This window comes from Hyperolius riggenbachi, chromosome 1 (genome assembly GCF_040937935.1).
Source record: "Hyperolius riggenbachi isolate aHypRig1 chromosome 1, aHypRig1.pri, whole genome shotgun sequence".
NCBI classification, from domain to species: Eukaryota; Metazoa; Chordata; class Amphibia; order Anura; family Hyperoliidae; genus Hyperolius; species Hyperolius riggenbachi.
The window spans coordinates 568,241,490-568,260,185 of record NC_090646.1 but is presented as its reverse complement, the minus strand read 5'-3'; positions in this window follow the sequence as shown (position 1 = coordinate 568,260,185).

The following is an 18,696-nucleotide window of genomic DNA, read 5'->3' as shown; positions in this document are numbered from 1 at the left end:
GTATGGAATATTAGTGCTGAAGGCAAATTCTAGGAATTACCAAAGCCGACTCTTTTCCGAGTATAGCAATGCTTAAAAACAAGCGATGTATTGTCAAACACAAATTAGTCAAGCATGCTTGGGATGCACTTAGGCACTCACAGAAAGGCCATAATGGACAAAATACATAAAAAATGTACAATAATTCAAACACAAGCTCAATCAGGATCACAACTAATAATACATATGTTTTCCTCCCAAACTCTTGAACACAATTGTCCGCTCAGAAAACCCCTGAGATAAGGCACTGTGTACACAGAATTCTGAGCTTAGCAGGGTTCATCAGCTCAGAATGATAAAAAACATTTGTGTAATCAGGAAATACAGTAGCAGGAAAACTGCAGCTGACCTGCAATTCAATTAAAGTTCTCTGCAATTAACCTGCGTGATCTACATTACAGCTAATGTTACAATGACAGCTGAACCGCAAAAAAAATCCACCTACACGAGCATCTGATACACAAGTTAGTAGAACAACATGGTCCCCATTAATAGATACACTAAAGTTATAAATGTCTGTTTATATTAAATAATTAGAAAATATGCAGTATACACAGTGGCGTAGCTAAGGAGCTATTGGCCCCAGTGCAAGTTTTACACTAATGCTGGATACACACCATGCGTTTCCGCGTTCAATGCGTCCGTCGATATGCATCGATTCGATTATTTCCGACATGTCCGATTCAAGCTTCGATGGATCGTTAGGTCGATTTGCCATACTTTGCATGGCAATCGACCTAAAAATCATCGAAATTCGTTCGGAAATGCTCGGAAATAATCGAATCGACGCGTATCGACGGATGCATTTGACGCGGAAACGCATGGTGTGTATCCAGCATAAGTCCTCCCAAGCACTCTATACATAACAATGGATACGGTGCACCAATACCTGCCATAGATAACCACAGTGTCAGAGGTGCAAGAAGGGGGTGGGGAACAGTTTGTTAATGATTACTAACATTCAAAGCATCTATAGAAGGGATTATTACCAGCACAGGACCAATTAAGAGCTAATGCTGTGGTTGAGGGGGGGCCCCTGGACTCGGTGCCATTGCAACCTCCGCAACCCCTATTGCTATACCACTGAGGATAATGGGCTCCAAGGAATGACTGAAATTATGTTCTAGAAGATGTCCCTCTCTCAGCCCTGTTAAAAAAAAATAGATGAAATGCTCAGCTTTAGCTGCAGTTTTTACTCTGCCTACACACATTAGATTAAAATCCTTCAAAACGTACAATGTCTGACAAATGGGGCAATTATCATAGATGAAAAAGATGCCAAAACAAGTGAAAAGGTTACAGTGTTTCTTGGGCACTTTGAGTGATCCAACCTGCCAGATTCGTTCAATTATCGTTCACAGTAGAGTGTGTGTACAAACATCCTTAGTGTGTGTACAAACATTGTTAGATCATGATCAATGTTTGTGTAAGTATGCATGCAAATTGCTACCGGTCTCTGCACAAAGCATTTTATGTTCACTGTATTTGAATGCAATTTGATGCACTGGGATCCTGTAGGCAAAGACTCTCAATGTGAGTTCACTTGTTCCGGGATGTTAAATGTTTTTCAATAAATGTTTTCAAACTTGGAATTGAGGCTCTGATACCACATTATTGATATTTACTTCTGTGGGGGTGGGCACTTGTAAGGTCCGCCATACACTTGCTGACTACAGGTTATTCAGATACAGCACTGAGGGACACTGTGATTCTATACATACCACAGAATCAGGGTTAGATGGTCGATTGACTGAGATTAAATTATTCTGTTTATTGAAAAAAAAAACAGAAAAAAAGGTTTCCCCTGCCATTTAGGCACTATGCACAGCTGCGTTGCAGACAGTGGCGTAACTAAAGAGCTTGGGGCCCTCTTGCGAGTTTTACATGTGGCCCAAAGCACTCTATTAATATGGAGCCCCAAAACCTACCAAGGACAGCTGCAGTGTCAGAGAAGTGTAATCAGAGTAAGGAAACAGCATATAAAGGAGTTCATAATTAGCATAGCACCAATAAAAAGCTAATAAGATGGATGAAGTGAAGGAGGGCCCCTCTGCCCCAAGGGCCTAGATGCGGTCGCTACCTCTATATCCCCTTTTGCTACGCCACTGGTTGCAGAATAATTCTGCATGTCAATTCACTGCCCAAACAGTTCTATGAGGCCCATAGTTCACAGTACTGCCAGGGAAAGGCCACAAAGGCCTGATCCTTGGGTGGCTGCTGGCCAAGGGACGGCTGACCATGTAAATGAGATTGCTGAACATGGAAGAAAAGCCTTCAAATGGAAAAGGGAAGTGACAAATGGGGAGCAACATATGGAAGAAGAGAGATGCTGCTCTACGGAGCTGTACATGAATGATAGGGACTGCGGTACATGGATGATACACATGGAAGAGGGGGCTGCACATGGAATGGGAGGGGGCGCTGTTGCTCATGGTAAAGAACAACAATAAGTTGGCCTAGTGGCAGAAAAAGTATAAATCTGGCCTTGAGTACTGCGTTGTAACTGATCGCATTATTCTAACTCGCTGCATGCAGGTTCTGTATTAAAGGCGGAAGTAGGGTGCTTTGGTCTGTACTGCCCATATGCATAGCCGACTAACGCAGCTCCCGGCCTTTTGGCTAGGGAGAGTGCGGAATTTTTATCACTCCGACCGCAAGGTCGGGGCCAGCTTGCTGGCACCGGGGACTTTGGTTCCCACCCGGCTCCCTCTCGGGGGAGCCACCCAGACCATGTGGACACGGTTGCCACATGGCCAGGCCCTTTGGGTAACCACTGGGCAACGTCGGGGTCCTCCAAACCTTCGGGTGTCGGAGAACTCCAGGATTCTCCAACCCCTCGGGTGTTGGAGGATGCCACCCCCTGAGCCGATGGCAAAGGGGGAAGGTTCCCTTCGGGGAACAACCGGAAGGGCCGTGCTGTATTGTGGGGCCCGTGGCTACTCATGCACGTTTTGTGGGGGTGCTTTAGGGCACTCACGCTTTTTCCGTGCATGGGGCTAATAGCCTTGCTTACCCGGGACTCCTGTTGCATGCAACAGGAGCCAAGAAAGCTTGAAAAAATTTTTTTAAAGTCTATGTCCAGTCTCCATTGCAGTTCACACTCTTTATAACAGGTGGGTTAAGCACTGACCACTGCAAATCCAGCCTTAACTAATCAGATGTATTAAAGCATATCCATCATCGCCATCATCTTCTATAGCACTGTACAGAGTAAGAAACAAACTTAAGTACCTAAAAATACAGACATTGGTTACGCATAAAAATACAAACTGGCGGACAATCTAATTATTACATTGACAAATATATTGTGATTAGCAAAATTTACAGCACCCTAAAGCTGCGTACTCACTGCCCAATGGCTCCTGCGACGTCCCCTTAACGACCGTCATCAGTGACACCTCTTCCTGTTAAGCTCGAGGTCATGCGATGTACACGGCGGCGTGAGCGAGACTTCCAGCGATCGCGGTACTTTGCGCGGTGTTGTCAGGGATCTTAAAGATCTGCCATATCGGTTTGTAGTCATCGGCGCTACGCTAAGCGATGTTCGCATCGTGGTTCTGTACCCTCCTGGCGACGTCGTGTAGAAATCGGCAGTCGTCATGAAAATCGCCAGGTGGGTACGCAGCTTCAGATGCAAAAGGAAGAGAACTGTGCCCTTGTAAGCGTACAATCTAAATATTGATTGGAAATGCACAGAACACAGCATGTGTTGTGCAGCACATATCAGTATGAAATTGGATGCAAGCTGGTTGTGGGCAAGATGTCGCTATAGCTAATCATGTGGGCGGGGGTCACCGTGCTTCATACGTTTAGCTTTGACCTGTGACTCTACTCTCTGTTTCAGCCCTGTTTCCTCAGCCTTTCTGTGTGACCTCAGGGAGATGTGTGCACATCAATCTAGCATTCCCGCCTAATTGATTACCTTCTGGGAAATTGGTTGGAACAGTTAATCATCCAGAAGTCTGACTGTAGATCCTCTCTCTTGTACTCAGCCTCAGGAAAACACCCATACAAACTTGTCCAAACGTAACGTAGACTAACTTCCCCAGTCTGCATACCAATATATAAATTGCTTTCATATAACAAGGTATACTACAGTAGAAACTCTTTATAGTAAATTCAGACATTGCAAACATCTGGATATAATAAACTCTGTCCTTAGGTCCCAGAAACTGTGCCTTTACAATATACAATGTATGAACAATTCTGATATATAAAACTACTTTTTCTGGTTCCTTGGAGTTTACTATAAAGGGTTTATACAAATAGTAACAATAGTAACAAATAGTAACAATATTCTTCTACAGGAAACACTAAGTATCTTTTAGTAGTAAAATACTTTTACAGAACTTTCACAAGGGAACTTTGCCTAGGCCAGAGGTTCCCAACCGGTGTGCCATTACACATTCATGTGTCGCGGCAGCACCGGGAATGTGTCGCCGCATTCCCCTGCTCTGCCTCCTCCTTGCTTGTCGGCTCTGTCCGCCACTCAGTGTATTAGAGCAGTGCTACAAGAAAATGGCCACCGACGTCCGCATTTCTGGACATAGTCGGCCATTTTTTTGCAGCACTGCACTAGCTACTCAGATGAGGGCAGAGGCCAGAGCGAGGAGGGAGCCAGAGATAAACACTTGGAGCGGAGAGGGAGGAGAGGACAGGATTTACCATAAAGAACTGAGGTACGAGCCTACATACGCCTGCTCCTGCAAAAAGGCGGCATCCTTCCCGAGTGTCTCTCTCCATGTTACAGCCAGCATATGTGTGGCAGACACATTGCTGCAGCTGTGCAGATTCGAGCAGTGTACACCAGCCTCCCCCTGCTTCCTGCTACCTACACTGGGGCAGCTCTACTGCCTACACTGGGGCAGCTATATTACTTACACTGGGGCAGCTCTACTACCTACACTGGGGCAGCTCTACTACCTACACTGGGGCAGTTTTATTACCTACACTGGGGCAGCTATATTACCTACACTGGGGCAGCTATATTACCTACACTGGGGCAGCTATATTACCTACACTGGGGCAACTATATCACCTATACTGGGGCAGCTCTATTACCTACACTGGGGCAGCTCTATTACCTACACTGGAGCAGCTCTATTACTTGCACTGGGGCAGCTATATTACCTACACTGGGGCAGCACTACTGCCTACACTGGGGCAGCACTACTGCCTACACTGGGGCAGCTATATTACCTACACTGGGGCAGCTCTATTACCTACACTGGAGCAGCTCTATTACCTACACTGGGGCAGCTATATTACCTACACTGGGGCAGCTTTATTACCTACACTGGGGCAGCTTTATTACCTACACTGGGCAGCACTACTGCCTACACTGGGGCAGCTCTACTACCTTCACTGGGGCAGCTACATTACCTACACTGGGGCAGCTATATTACTTACACTGGGGCAGCTTTACTACTTATACTGGGGCAGCTATACTACTTATACTGGGGCAGCTTTACTACCTATACTGGGGCATCTATACTACCTGCACTGGGGAACTATACTACCTATACTGGGGCAGCTATACTACCTACACTGGGGAACTATACTACCTACACTGGGGCATCTATACTACCTTCACTGGGGCAGCTATACTACCTTCACTGGGGCAGCTATACTACCTGCATTGGGGCAGCTATACTACCTGCACTGGGGAACTATACTACCTATACTGGTGCAGCTCTATTACTTACACTGGGGCAGCTATATTACCTACACTGGGGCAGCACTACTGCCTACACTGGGGCAGCTATATTACCTACACTGGGGAAGCTATATTACCTACACTGGGGCAGCTCTATTACCTACACTGGAGCAGCTCTATTACCTACACTGGGGAAGCTTTATTACCTATAATGGGCAGCACTACTGCCTACACTGGGGCAGCTCTACTACCTTCACTGGGGCAGCTATACTACCTATATGGGGGCAGCTATAATTACCTACACTGGGGCAGTTACATTACCTACACTGGTGCAGCTACATTACCTACACTGGGGCAGCTATATTACTTACACTGGGGCAGCTATACTACTTATACTGGGGCAGCTATACTACTTATACTGGGGCAGCTTTACTACCTATACTGGGGCATCTATACTACCTGCACTGGGGAACTATACTACCTATACTGGGGCAGCTATACTACCTACACTGGGGAACTATACTACCTACACTGGGGCATCTATACTACCTTCACTGGGGCAGCTATACTACCTTCACTGGGGCAGCTATACTACCTGCACTGGGGCAGCTATACTACCTGCACTGGGGAACTATACTACCTATACTGGTGCAGCTCTACTACCTACACTGTGTCAGCTATATTACCTACACTGGGGCAGCTATACTACTTATACGGGGGCAGCTTTACTACCTATACTGGGGCATCTATACTACCTGCACTGGGGAACTATACTACCTACACTGGGGAACTATACTACCTACACTGGGGCAGCTATACTACCTACACTGGGGCAGCTATACTACCTACACTGGGGCAGCTATACTACCTACACTGGGGCGGCTATACTACCTGCACTGGGGAACTATACTACCTATACTGGTGCAGCTCTACTACCTACACTGTGTCAGCTATATTACCTACACTGGGGCAGCTATACTACTTATACTGGGGCAGCTTTACTACCTATACTGGGGCATTTATACTACCTACACTGGGGAACTATACTACCTATACTGGTGTAGCTCTACTACCTACAGTGGGGCAGTTATACTACCTGCACTGGGGCAGCTATACTACCTGCACTGGGGCAGCTAAACTACCTGCACTGGGGCAGCTATATTACCTACACTGGGGCAGCTATATTACATATACTGGGGCAGCTATACTACCCATACTGGGGCATCTATACTACCTATACTGGGAAACTATACTACCTGTACTGGGGCAGCTATACTATTTATACATATGTGATGTGTCATGGAGATCTGAGCGTTTGGCGTGATGTGTCATGACTTCAAAAAGGTTGGGAACCACTGGCCTAGGCACATGTTTTTGCGTAGCATGAGCATTGTGGGTGACGGACGACATCTGCAATATGGAGTCAGGCAGCATAGCCACATGCCACAAATATTTGTAGGGCAGTGAACACTGTTTTGCACTGCCCCCCTCTCCCGCCACTGGCCAGATTTCTCTCTCACACTAAGGACCGGAGGAATCACATGAATTGCCCCATTCATTTGCATAGGATGGGGTCACGTCAAACCACAGGCCATTGCAATTACACAAATAGTGCAACTTGCATTATTTACATAACACGCACACTGCATGCACATTATACAAGCAATGTATACATTACATACATAAAACAAGTTGGCCTATTTGCACAATGCCCATTAGTACATAGCAAGGAAATGAGCAGCGCTACTTAAAAACAGCCCATTAAATGCCCATTGCCTAGTTTGTATAAGCACCAGTAAAATGTATGCGCGCTGAAAGCACATAAAAATGTTACAAGCAGTTAGTGAATATAGACACAGAACGCTTTTCTGCTGGTGGACTCAAAGCACTTTAGGGCTGCAGCCACTTCTCAAGCAACCAGGATCATTGGGGAGCCTTGCCCAAAGATTCCTTACTGTTTTACATACTGGCTTGAGCCAGGATTCAAACCCTGGTCAAAGCCTACATCAAAGGTAACAGCCTAACGAGTACGCTATCCAGCTGTGGAATATACTGAAATATATAACATTTTGCAATCCACAAATATTTCTGAGTAACCAAGCAGCTCAGGGTGACCCAAACTACTAGGAATGTATAGGGGGATAAAAGGAACCAAAAAGCCCTCCTACTAAAAAAGCAAAGCTTGGTGTAATTGCCTTTTTAAAACTATACTTGCTATACACTGGTCCAAGCCCTATTTCATACAGCCTTATCAATCCCTGCCATGTACTGATGAGGACCAAAAATCCGAAACAGGCTGTCTACATGTGGGTTTGATATGGCTGTGTAAAACTTAAAGCTATAGGCTTGCTATACACCCACGGTTCTGGATGCTTGCTTTGCTTAACAAGGGCGAAAAGGGATAATTTGCATATTTAGTAGTAGTGCATTGTGGGTAACCACAAATGTTCACTTATAACTGAATTATTGCAAATTTCCTTCTGTTTTAAGAAGGCAATTACAACAAATATTTCTGCAATGCTTGTTACCGTAACTGTAAAGAGCAACAGCAATCAAAAGAAATGAATTTTTTGATCATTTGCCATTCAATTCTGACACAGCCCTCTGATTGGCTGAGCTAAACTTGTGAGCTCACAAGCTGATGTTCAGTAATTTATGCCAGCTTTGGGCTCTGTACAGCTCATAACTGTAACGATCGGTGTAACACAGAGAGGGTCTGATTACCGGTAAACTGCAGTATCACCGAGAATACAGAATATACCCGATTATTGATGATCTGCAGTATCACCGATAATCAGATATATCTACTAACCTCTGGACACCTGAGATATGCGAGTGTTGGTGCAACAGTAATACTTTGAGTACTGCACCTCAGGAGAAGGTGCAGATGCAGTAAGGAGTACTGCACGGAAGTATGTTCCTTCCGTTGGCCTAGACTCTCCCGGAGGAGGGGCTAGGCTGAAAGTAGGAAAGACAGAGTGTGAGTGACACCAGTGAGAGGGTGTCACTAACAGGTCTGGGAACTGCCTCTAACAGTAAGGCAAGTTCTCGAGGTCGGGCAAGCCAGGTCGTTAACACACAGACAGATAAGGTACAGATTCAGGAGACAGATACGGAATCCAATGAACAGGCAGGGTTTGGCATCGGAGTATCAGAATAGCAAAGTACAGAATCAGGAGGCAAATACAGAGTCCAGGAACGAGCAGAGTTTGGCAACAGAATATCAGAAATAGCAAGGTACAGAATCAGAGTTCAGAAAAATAGTCAGGCAGGCAAAAGGTCATAACAAATAATACAGTTCAATATTCCTATTGCTAAGGTGTGAGCTCCTTGATGTCAACACCTTTGGAAACTATGCTAGAAAACAGAAACAGACAAGGCCTGAGTGCTACCACGTAGTGATCGCAACGCCAGACACCAGAGAAATGACCAGCACCCAGTATATATACTATAGCGCTCTCCAGCGCCACCCCTAAGTGCTGGACCAATGAAAGGTGGTAAAAATGTCAGCTGACCAGCTTGGTCAGCTGACTCTTCTCTGGCTGTCATATAAGCTCTGCCTCTTAGCGCGTGCGCGCGTCCTTCTGAACCTGTGTGTACTAGCAGTCAATTTTGCAGTTTGCAATGTATCCGCTGATTTGGGCGCGGGGGCCGCCGCACTGCTCTCCAAGCAAGCGGCGGCTTCCCCGCATCCAACCACAGTGTCAGTAGTATTGCTATGTGCGCAATCCGCTGCATTCAACGCGGACTCCACCGCTCTGCCCATGCGGCATGTGGCGGTTTCTTCGCGTTGTGCTGCCATGTTGGACGCGGAAACAGCTGCCTCACTCTGAGCACTCGCGGCGGCTTTTCCGCGTTTCCTCACAGTACACCCCCCCCCCCCCGAGGAGTGGACTCCGGACAACTCCTACCAGGCTTCTCTGGATGCAACGCGTGGAACTCCCTTCTTAATTTGTCAGCATGCATGCGACCTTTAGGTACCCATGATCTCTCCACAATACCATACCCTTTCCAATGAACCAGATATTGTACTGAGTTCTGAACTATGCGTGAGTCTAAAATCTTCTCTACTTCGTACTCAGGTTGGTCATCTATCATCACAGGAGGAGGAGGAGTGGGACCCACATGGACTGCTGGCTTAAGCAGGGACACATGAAAGGATTTTACGCCACGCATACTGGCAGGAAGATCAATGGCATAAGTAACATTGTTGATCTTTCTAGTTACTGGAAACGGACCCACAAACCTGGGCCCCAACTTGGCTGAGGGCTGTTTCAAGGTCAAGTGACGTGTGGACACCCAGACTAAGTCTCCTGGTTGAAACCTCCACCTTTTTGACTTTGAAACGCCTTCTCCAAATTATTTTTCACGATCCACCATGTCTTTAAATGACCTTTGCCAGGCCTCCAGAGCTGGAAACGGAGTAGAGGCGACTGGCAATGGGGAGAATTTAGGCAACTTCCCGGTCACTATCTGAAATGGACAAAATCCCGAGGAAGAACTTTTCAAATTATTGTGCGCGAATTCTGCGAAGGGAAAAAACTTGACCCAATCATTTTGTGCTTCTGCAACGTAACACCTCAAAAACTGTTCCAATGATTGATTGACTCTTTCCGTCTGCCCATTGGTCTGTGGGTGGTAGCCCGACGAAAATGACAGTTCCATGCCCATTTGGTGACAAAATGCCCTCCAAAATCTCGAAACAAATTGGACTCCCCGATCCGACATTATGTTTTCCGGAATGCCATGCAATCGGAAAACGTCGCTGATGAACAAATCGGCCAACTCCTGGGCCGAGGGGAGTCCTTTCATAGGCACAAAATGGGCCATTTTACTAAAGCGGTCGGCTACCACCCAAATGACTGACATGCCCTCAGACCTGGGAAGCTCACCCACAAAATCCATGGACAAGTGGGTCCACGGTTCACTTGGGGTGGGCAAGGGCTGCAACGTTCCCACAGGTGCCAGCCGGGAGGGCTTACTCTTCGCACACACCGCACACTCTCTAACATACTCCTTGCAATCTGTTGCCAGAGAAGTCCACCATGCGCACCTGGCAACTAGATCCTGTGTTCTGGAGGCCCCAGGGTGTCCCGCATTTTTGTGTGAGTGGAACATCTGTAAAATCTGAAGACGGAATGGCAGTGGTACAAACATAACCCCCTTGGGCTTCCCCTCCGGGACGTCCTGCTGAAAGAGACCTAAAGTCTCTGTCCAATCTTTCCAAGTCTCAGTTGTTGCTAGTACCAGTTTCTGTGGGACAATGGTCTCTGGGGCGGAGGGCTGTGCTGTCTCCGGCTCAAAGCATCTGGACAGGGCATCTGCCTTAATGTTTTTGCTACCCGGAGTGTACGTAATTACAAATCTGAACCTCGAGAAGAACAATGACCATCGAGCCTGACGGGGGCTTAATCTCTTAGCTCCCTCAATGTATTCCAAATTTTTGTGATCAGTGTAAACTGTAATTGTATGTTCTGCTCCTTCTAACCAATGACGCCATTCTTCAAAGGCCAATTTGATGGCCAGGAGCTCCCTGTTGCCTATATCGTAGTTTCTCTCTGCCGGAGAGAACCTACAAGAAAAATAAGCGCATGGGTGCAATCTACCCTGCAACCCTGACCGCTGGGACAGCACAGCCCCTACCCCGACCTCCGAGGCGTCCACCTTAACAATAAAGGGATAGGAGGTGTCAACGTGTCTTAGGATGGGTGCAGAGCAAAACAAATCTTTCAAAGTGGAGAATGCATGCAGAGCTTCTGGAGACCAGTGGGTAGTATCTGCCCCTTTCTTAGTGAGACTGGTGAGGGGTGCAATGACAGTGGAGTACCCCTTTATGAACCTTCTATAGTAATTGGCAAAGCCTAAAAATCTCTGAAGAGATTTTAACCCAACTGGTTTAGGCCATTACAACACAGCAGAGACCTTGGCAGGATCCATAGACAGGCCCGAGGTGGAAATTATGTACCCTAAAAAGGTGACAGATGTTACCTCGAAGATGCACTTCTCCAATTTAGCGTAAAGCATGTTTTGTCTTAGTTTGTCCAATACAAACTTGACGTGTGTCCTGTGCTCAGAGAGGTTGTTTGAGAAAATAAGTATATCATCTAGGTATACTAACACGAATTTGCACAACACTTCCCTGAATCCCTCATTAATTAGTTCTTGGAAGACGGCCGGGGCGTTACACAGCCCGAAGGGCATCACTAAGTACTCGTAATGCCAGTCGGGCGTGTTAAAGGCCGTCTTCCATTCATCGCCCTTTCGAATCCGCACCAGGTTGTATGCACCCTGTAAATCCAATTTTGAAAAGATCTTGGCGTCAGTAACCTGTGTAAACAAGTCATCTATCAGGGGCAATGGGTAACGATTCTTCACTGTGATTTTATTCAGACCCCGGTAATTAATACATGGCTGCAAGCCTCCATCTTTTTTCTTAACAAAAAAGAACCCTGCGCCAGCGGGCGACCGGGAAGGGCGAATGAACCCCTTGGCTAAATTTTCACGAATGTACTCCTGCATGGCCACGTACTCTGGCCCAGACAAATTGTAGAGATGACCCCTAGGGGGAATACAACCAGATCGGAGATCGATGGGGCAATCAAACGGGCGATGAGGAGGTAACTTATCAGCAGCCTTGGGACAGAACACATCGGAATACTTGGAATATTGGACTGGTACACCCCCCAAATGAATCCTGGTCTGGCCCAGTGTCACCCTCCCTAAACACTGCTGAAAACAATGAGTTGACCACCTAGCTAGCTGAACAGTGGCACAATTGATCTGTGGGGAGTGAAGGTGCAACCATGGCATGCCAAGGATGACTGTGGAGGTGGTCATGTGCAACACAAAAAACTGCAGTCTCTCCCTATGGAGTACCCCTATAGTGACTTCCACCTCTGGTGTCTGAGACAGCGGATGATCACTTTGCAGGGGGGAATCATCTACTGCCGTAACCTGAATGGGTGGTTTTACCGGGGTGAGCGGGATACCCAATTTCTTTGCAAATTCGAAATCCATAAAATTAGCTGCAGAGCCGGAATCAACAAAAGCCTCAGAAACCTCAGTTTTATCTTCCCATGTAGCAGCACAAGGAAGAAGCAATCGTTTATCTTCCAGGGGTAAAAGTCGTGTGCCTAGGGTGTTACCCTCTACAACTCCTAGGCGGTAGCGTTTTCCCGACTTGTTAGGGCAATTACGTACTCTATGACCCCCCCTCTGCGCAGTAAAGACACAGCTGCTCAGACATCCTACGTCTTCGCTCCACTTGGGATAGATTCGACCGACCAATTTGCATTGGTTCGGGTGGAGGCGAGACGGGAGGAGGTGGAGTTACTGGAGGCGCAGCGTAGGACACCATTCTTACATGACTACTACCCCGGGTCTGTTTCTGACAGCGCAGCCTGCGGTCGACTCGAATGGCCGATGAAATGGCCTCATCGACTGTTTTTGGTTCAGGCAGACTTAACAGGAGATCTGAGACCTCATCTGACAACCCTGATAAGAAACAATCTAAGAGGGCATAGGTTTCCCACCTGGCTGAAATTGACCACCTCCTAAATTCAGCTGCGTAATCCTCGACCGGACCCTTGCCTTGACGCAAAAGCTTGAGCTTCCGTTCAGAAGTCGCAGCAAGGTCTGGGTCATCGTAAATTACTGCCATAGCTTTAAAAAATTCCTCCACTGAGATGAGGGCTAAGTCTCCGGTGGGCAAACTGTATGCCCACGTCTGAGAATCGCCTAACAACAAAGTCTTAATAAATGTGACCCTTTGGGCCATAGTTCCAGAAGATTGGGGTCTCAACTCAAAGTAAGATAACACTCTACTTCTAAAATTACGGAAGTCAGATCTGTGACCAGAAAATTTCTCAGGTACAGGCAAACGTATGTCAGAGCTAGGAGGGGATCGCTCCTCATCCACTGCTGTCTGGAGGGTTTGTAAAGAACCAGACAAGGCGTCAATCATAGTCTTGTGACTACCCAGCACTTGGTTGATGTTTTCCACCCAAGTGGCAAGTGCGCCCAGACGGTCAGTGTGTGAGTCCATTTGCATTTTGGTCTGGCGTTCTGTAACGATCGGTGTAACACAGAGAGGGTCTGATTACCGGTGAACTGCAGTATCACCGAGAATACAGAATATACCCGATTATTGATGATCTGCAGTATCACCGATAATCAGATATATCTACTAACCTCTGGACACCTGAGATATGCGAGTGTTGGTGCAACAGTAATACTTTGAGTACTGCACCTCAGAAGAAGGTGCAGATGCAGTAAGGAGTACTGCACGGAAGTATGTTCCTTCCATTGACCTAGACTCTCCCGGAGGAGGGGCTAGGCTGAAAGTAGGAAGGACAGAGTGTGAGTGACACCAGTGAGAGGGTGTCACTAACAGGTCTGGGAACTGCCTCTAACAGTAAGGCAAGTTCTCGAGGTCGGGCAAGCCAGGTCGTTAACACACAGACAGATAAGGTACAGATTCAGGAGACAGATACAGAATCCAATGAACAGGCAGGGTTTGGCAACGGAGTATCAGAATAGCAAAGTACAGAATCAGGAGGCAAATACAGAGTCCAGGAACGAGCAGAGTTTGGCAACAGGACATCAGAAATAGCAAGGTACAGAATCAGAGTTCAGAAGAATAGTTAGGCAGGCAAAAGGTCATAACAAATATTACAGTTCAATATTCCTATTGCTAAGGTGTGAGCTCCTTGATGTCAACACCTTTGGAAACTATGCTAGAACACAGAAACAGACAAGGCCTGAGTACTACCACGTAGTGATCGCAACGCCAGACACCAGAGAAATGACCAGCACCCAGTATATATACTATAGCGCTCTCCAGCGCCACCCCTAAGTGCTGGACCAATGAAAGGTGGTAAAAATGTCAGCTGACCAGCTTGGTCAGCTGACTCTTCTCTGGCTGTCGTATAAGCTCTGCCTCTTAGCGCGCGCGTCCTTCTGAACCTGTGCGGACTAGCAGTCCCAGCCACACCAGACATGTTTTGCAATGTATCCGCTGATTCGGGCGCGGGGGCCGCCGCACTGCTCTCCAAGCAAGCGGCGGCTTCCCCGTATCCAACCACAGTGTCAGTAGTATTGCTATGCGCGCAATCCGCCGCATCCAACGCGGACTCCACCGCTCTGCCCATGCGGCATGCGGCGGTTTCTTCGCGTTGTGCTGCCATGTTGGACGCGGAAACAGCCGCCTCACTCTGAGAACTCGCGGCGGCTTTTCCGCGTTTCCTCACAATAACCATCCAAAACTGTATTTAGCATTAATCGGTTGCCTGGGACACTTGTCCTTCAGTTTTAGCAATTAAAGCTCAACCAAATCAAATGACAGTCAACCCAACCCCATATAACAATAAATGAATATATTTACCACACTGGGAAATTATTAGCTTCTAAATGTGTTTGTTAGCTCTACAGCCCTTAGCAGGCTGAAAATCACTTGAGTTATCTGCATCCATAGAGACAAATTATAAACTTGCTGCTTGGGCACGGAGGGATTGGAAAGCTTTAGTCAGTAAAATAGGCACACCCATGGGAGAGTGTGATATATAATTATAGATTAGTAAGATCGGCTGGAAATGACTAGACCTCCATTTCAGGACACCATCATGTTTTTATAAATTGCAGGACAATGTTTAGAACCATAAATAATAGGTTTATGATGGTAGTTATATATCATTAATTAAAAATAATGCTAATAAACATTATTTCTGATCCTACGTTTAATGCATATAATCAGGTCTGGATTTCTGAAAAGGCAACAAAGGCCAGGGCCTTGGGCGGCTGCAGCCATGAGGCCACCTGAACCTGAAAGAGGGTTTGCTACATATGAAAGGGGAGATGGAAAATGGGGAGCAACACTTGAAAAAAGGGAAACTGATGCCCAAGGGAGATGTTTATAAAAGAGAGAAACACATTATTTGGCTGATACACATGGAAGAGGGGGCTGCACATGGAATGGGAGGGCACTGCTGCACATGAAAGGGGAGCCACAACATATTTGGGCCAAGGGGCACAAGAAGTATAAATCCGGTCTTGCATAATAATGCACTATTTGCACTTATTACCAAATTACAATGTTTTGTGCACCGAACATCTGTAATTATTGTAAGAAACATACTGAACGTACTTAGCTGGCTGCATCCTCTATCTCCATTATCACCCTCATGAGACAGTGAGGAGGAAGGCCTTTGTTGCCAGCGCTACAGCAAAATCCCATAATGATGAGAGTCTGCAATAGCTGCATGGCTGTCCACAAAGTGTTTGTATGCAAGCAGGAGCAGCAGAGGTGAGCTGAGCGGGGTGGCTGGGTCATCAGCAGTGAGAGCTACACCCTAGTTGGGAATACCCACCCTCCTTGCAACTACAAACTTTTGTGAAAGCAACTGCATAGGTATTTTTCCTCTGGAATGGCTCCCCGGTTTACCTTTACTAACAATGAAAAATCGGGGTGGGTGAACTAGGATTTTAATTATTGTGTACTTTGTCATTTAATGTAATACAGTGTTGCAAGATAAAATTGTATTTACCGATTTGTTAACTTGACAGAAAAGCAAAGCCACACAACATTAAAGAGGAACTATCAAAAAAACTGTCCATCTGCAAATCCAACACACTTAAAGTGAACCTCCGGACTAAAAATCGACTCAGCAGCACTGAAAAGGCCTGGTGTCTTTAACAGTTTCACAGCATCAGAACTTTGTTTCTCTTATCCAAGCCTAATTTTTAGCTGCACAGAAGAAAACTGCATGGGCTTTTTTTCCCCTGATGCTGTGCAAAGCATGATGGGATTTCTGATGTTGTTGCTCTCGTTCTGCTGTTTTGGTGCACTTTTTTTTTTTACATTTTGAATTTGACATTTGAAGCCTAGCGTGTGCAGCTGGGAGGGGTTATCAGGACACAGGGCAGTTGGAACTGTGTCTCCTGCTCCTTGTCACCTCCTTTCAACCAAAAAGATGGCTGCCCCCATGACAAAGATGGCAGCCCCCATGAATCACAAACATTTGCCTGTTCTTTTAAAACAGGGTGGGTAAAAAATTATATTACCTATCTATTCTAATTAACATAACTAATGTAACTTAATGACAGTATGTTTGTTTAGGCTGAAGTTCCCTTTAACAGACCTTGTATGAGACCTCATAAAACATAACCTTTAATTTATTGCACTAAAAACCTTGCCACTGGTTTAAATTTTTTAGTATTTGTAATAACTTGATTAAATACCTACACAATAACCTAGTTGGGTAATTAGAAATATGTATTAATATGACTTGGAAAGGACATTTATGTTCTATAGTCAATTCTTGTCAGTCCCAAAACTAGGCACTAATATATATACATGCTGAGTTACTTCAAATTAATATAGAACCCTCCACCTAAAACCGACATGTTTCGGCTCCTTAAAAATAGAGCCGTCATCAGGGCTACAATGAAAAAGTGCTTAGGGTGCAAAGTGCATAGTAGAAGATAAACGCAGCTATTTACAAATCATAATCAAGAAAAATAACAAATGAGAGCTGTGCTCTCTAGCAAAGTCAGCAATCAAGTGAGGCTGTCTAGCAGCCCCCCTTATATACCATATATACCATTGAGAGTGGGTGGGATCAGGTACTCTGTACCTCCCATCAAAGTATTCCCTCCCATTGGCTAAATTCCTTGTCACTCATAGAAACTCTATGATCATTGGTTAGTTCACCTTTCTCCCTATGATTTCAAATAAGCTTTTTCACAGCTTGCAGATGATCAGTAAAACACTGATGTGTACATTGATTCATATACAAATGGCTAATGGCTATAGCAGATCCTTTTAAGCTTCCTAAAGTAGAAAACGCCATGTTTGATGATAATACCCATAGACTTACATTGAGGTTCTTCTATTGGTCAAGCGGGAGCATGTGATCCGACGTCACACTCCCTCTCCGTATATCTATCAAGCTTACTCCGTATATCTATCAAGCTTCCTCATTGGTCAAGTAAAGGCATGTGACATGCCATCCTTGTTACACCTCTCCTCGCTTTTTTAAACACACGCGTCACCGCTACACCATTGAGCGGAGACGCTAGGAGGAGTAGGGGGGCATGACAGTCCGCACGTATTCCTATTGACATGGCAACGGCTATGCAATGTCTACATCAGACGGAACGTTTGTTAATCTCCATTCACTGCATTAGCTGTATATAATTTCAGGGCGCATTTGAGAACATGATTGTACCCAATCATTCACCCACATAGTATGGTAAGTATATGCGTATATAGATGCTGTCAAATAAAGCATCATGGTTTTACACGAGGGGTTGCACTCAATTATTTTCCTATTGACAATATAATGAGCAAACAAAAAAGAAGAACAAGAATAAAGATTATGTCTGTGCGTCCTTGTGTATCTAATTATCTTTACATGTACATACAGCGCATCATATTGCATAGAATAGATTAAATATCAGCAAAGGTTATTCTAAAATTTCAAATACACAATATAAAGCAAGGGTAGAGCCCCTAAAAATCAATTTTTCAACATATATATAGAAATTTGTTGATAGTACCCTATCTGGGATTTGAATTGGGGACCCAGCACTGCAAGGCTTTTCCCTACGTCAATAAACAATGGAGCTGTTGAGAAGCCTGAAGGTCCTTTCACACTTTGTCAGTTGCGTCGCGCATTCGGTGATAGTTCTATGGGGCTATCACACTGATCGTGTTGCTATGCAGTGCAGTAGGTGCTGTGGGGATAACTCAATGGATATAATTGCTTTACCTGATGACATGGACATTTACTTTGGAAGTACACTTGAATGGCACTGTATGCCTCATTGTATGGGTGCACCCAGTGGCTACCTACCATAAGCTGCAGGTGCTCACAACATCGGGTGTAGCCATTGCTAGGGGTACCGCTGTGCTGCTCAGCTACTGTGTTCTTCCACCTGGGACCTTTTTTCATAGTTTGGGCAACATTCGGGAAAATAGCAGCAGGCAGTGCAGGGGACTGTAC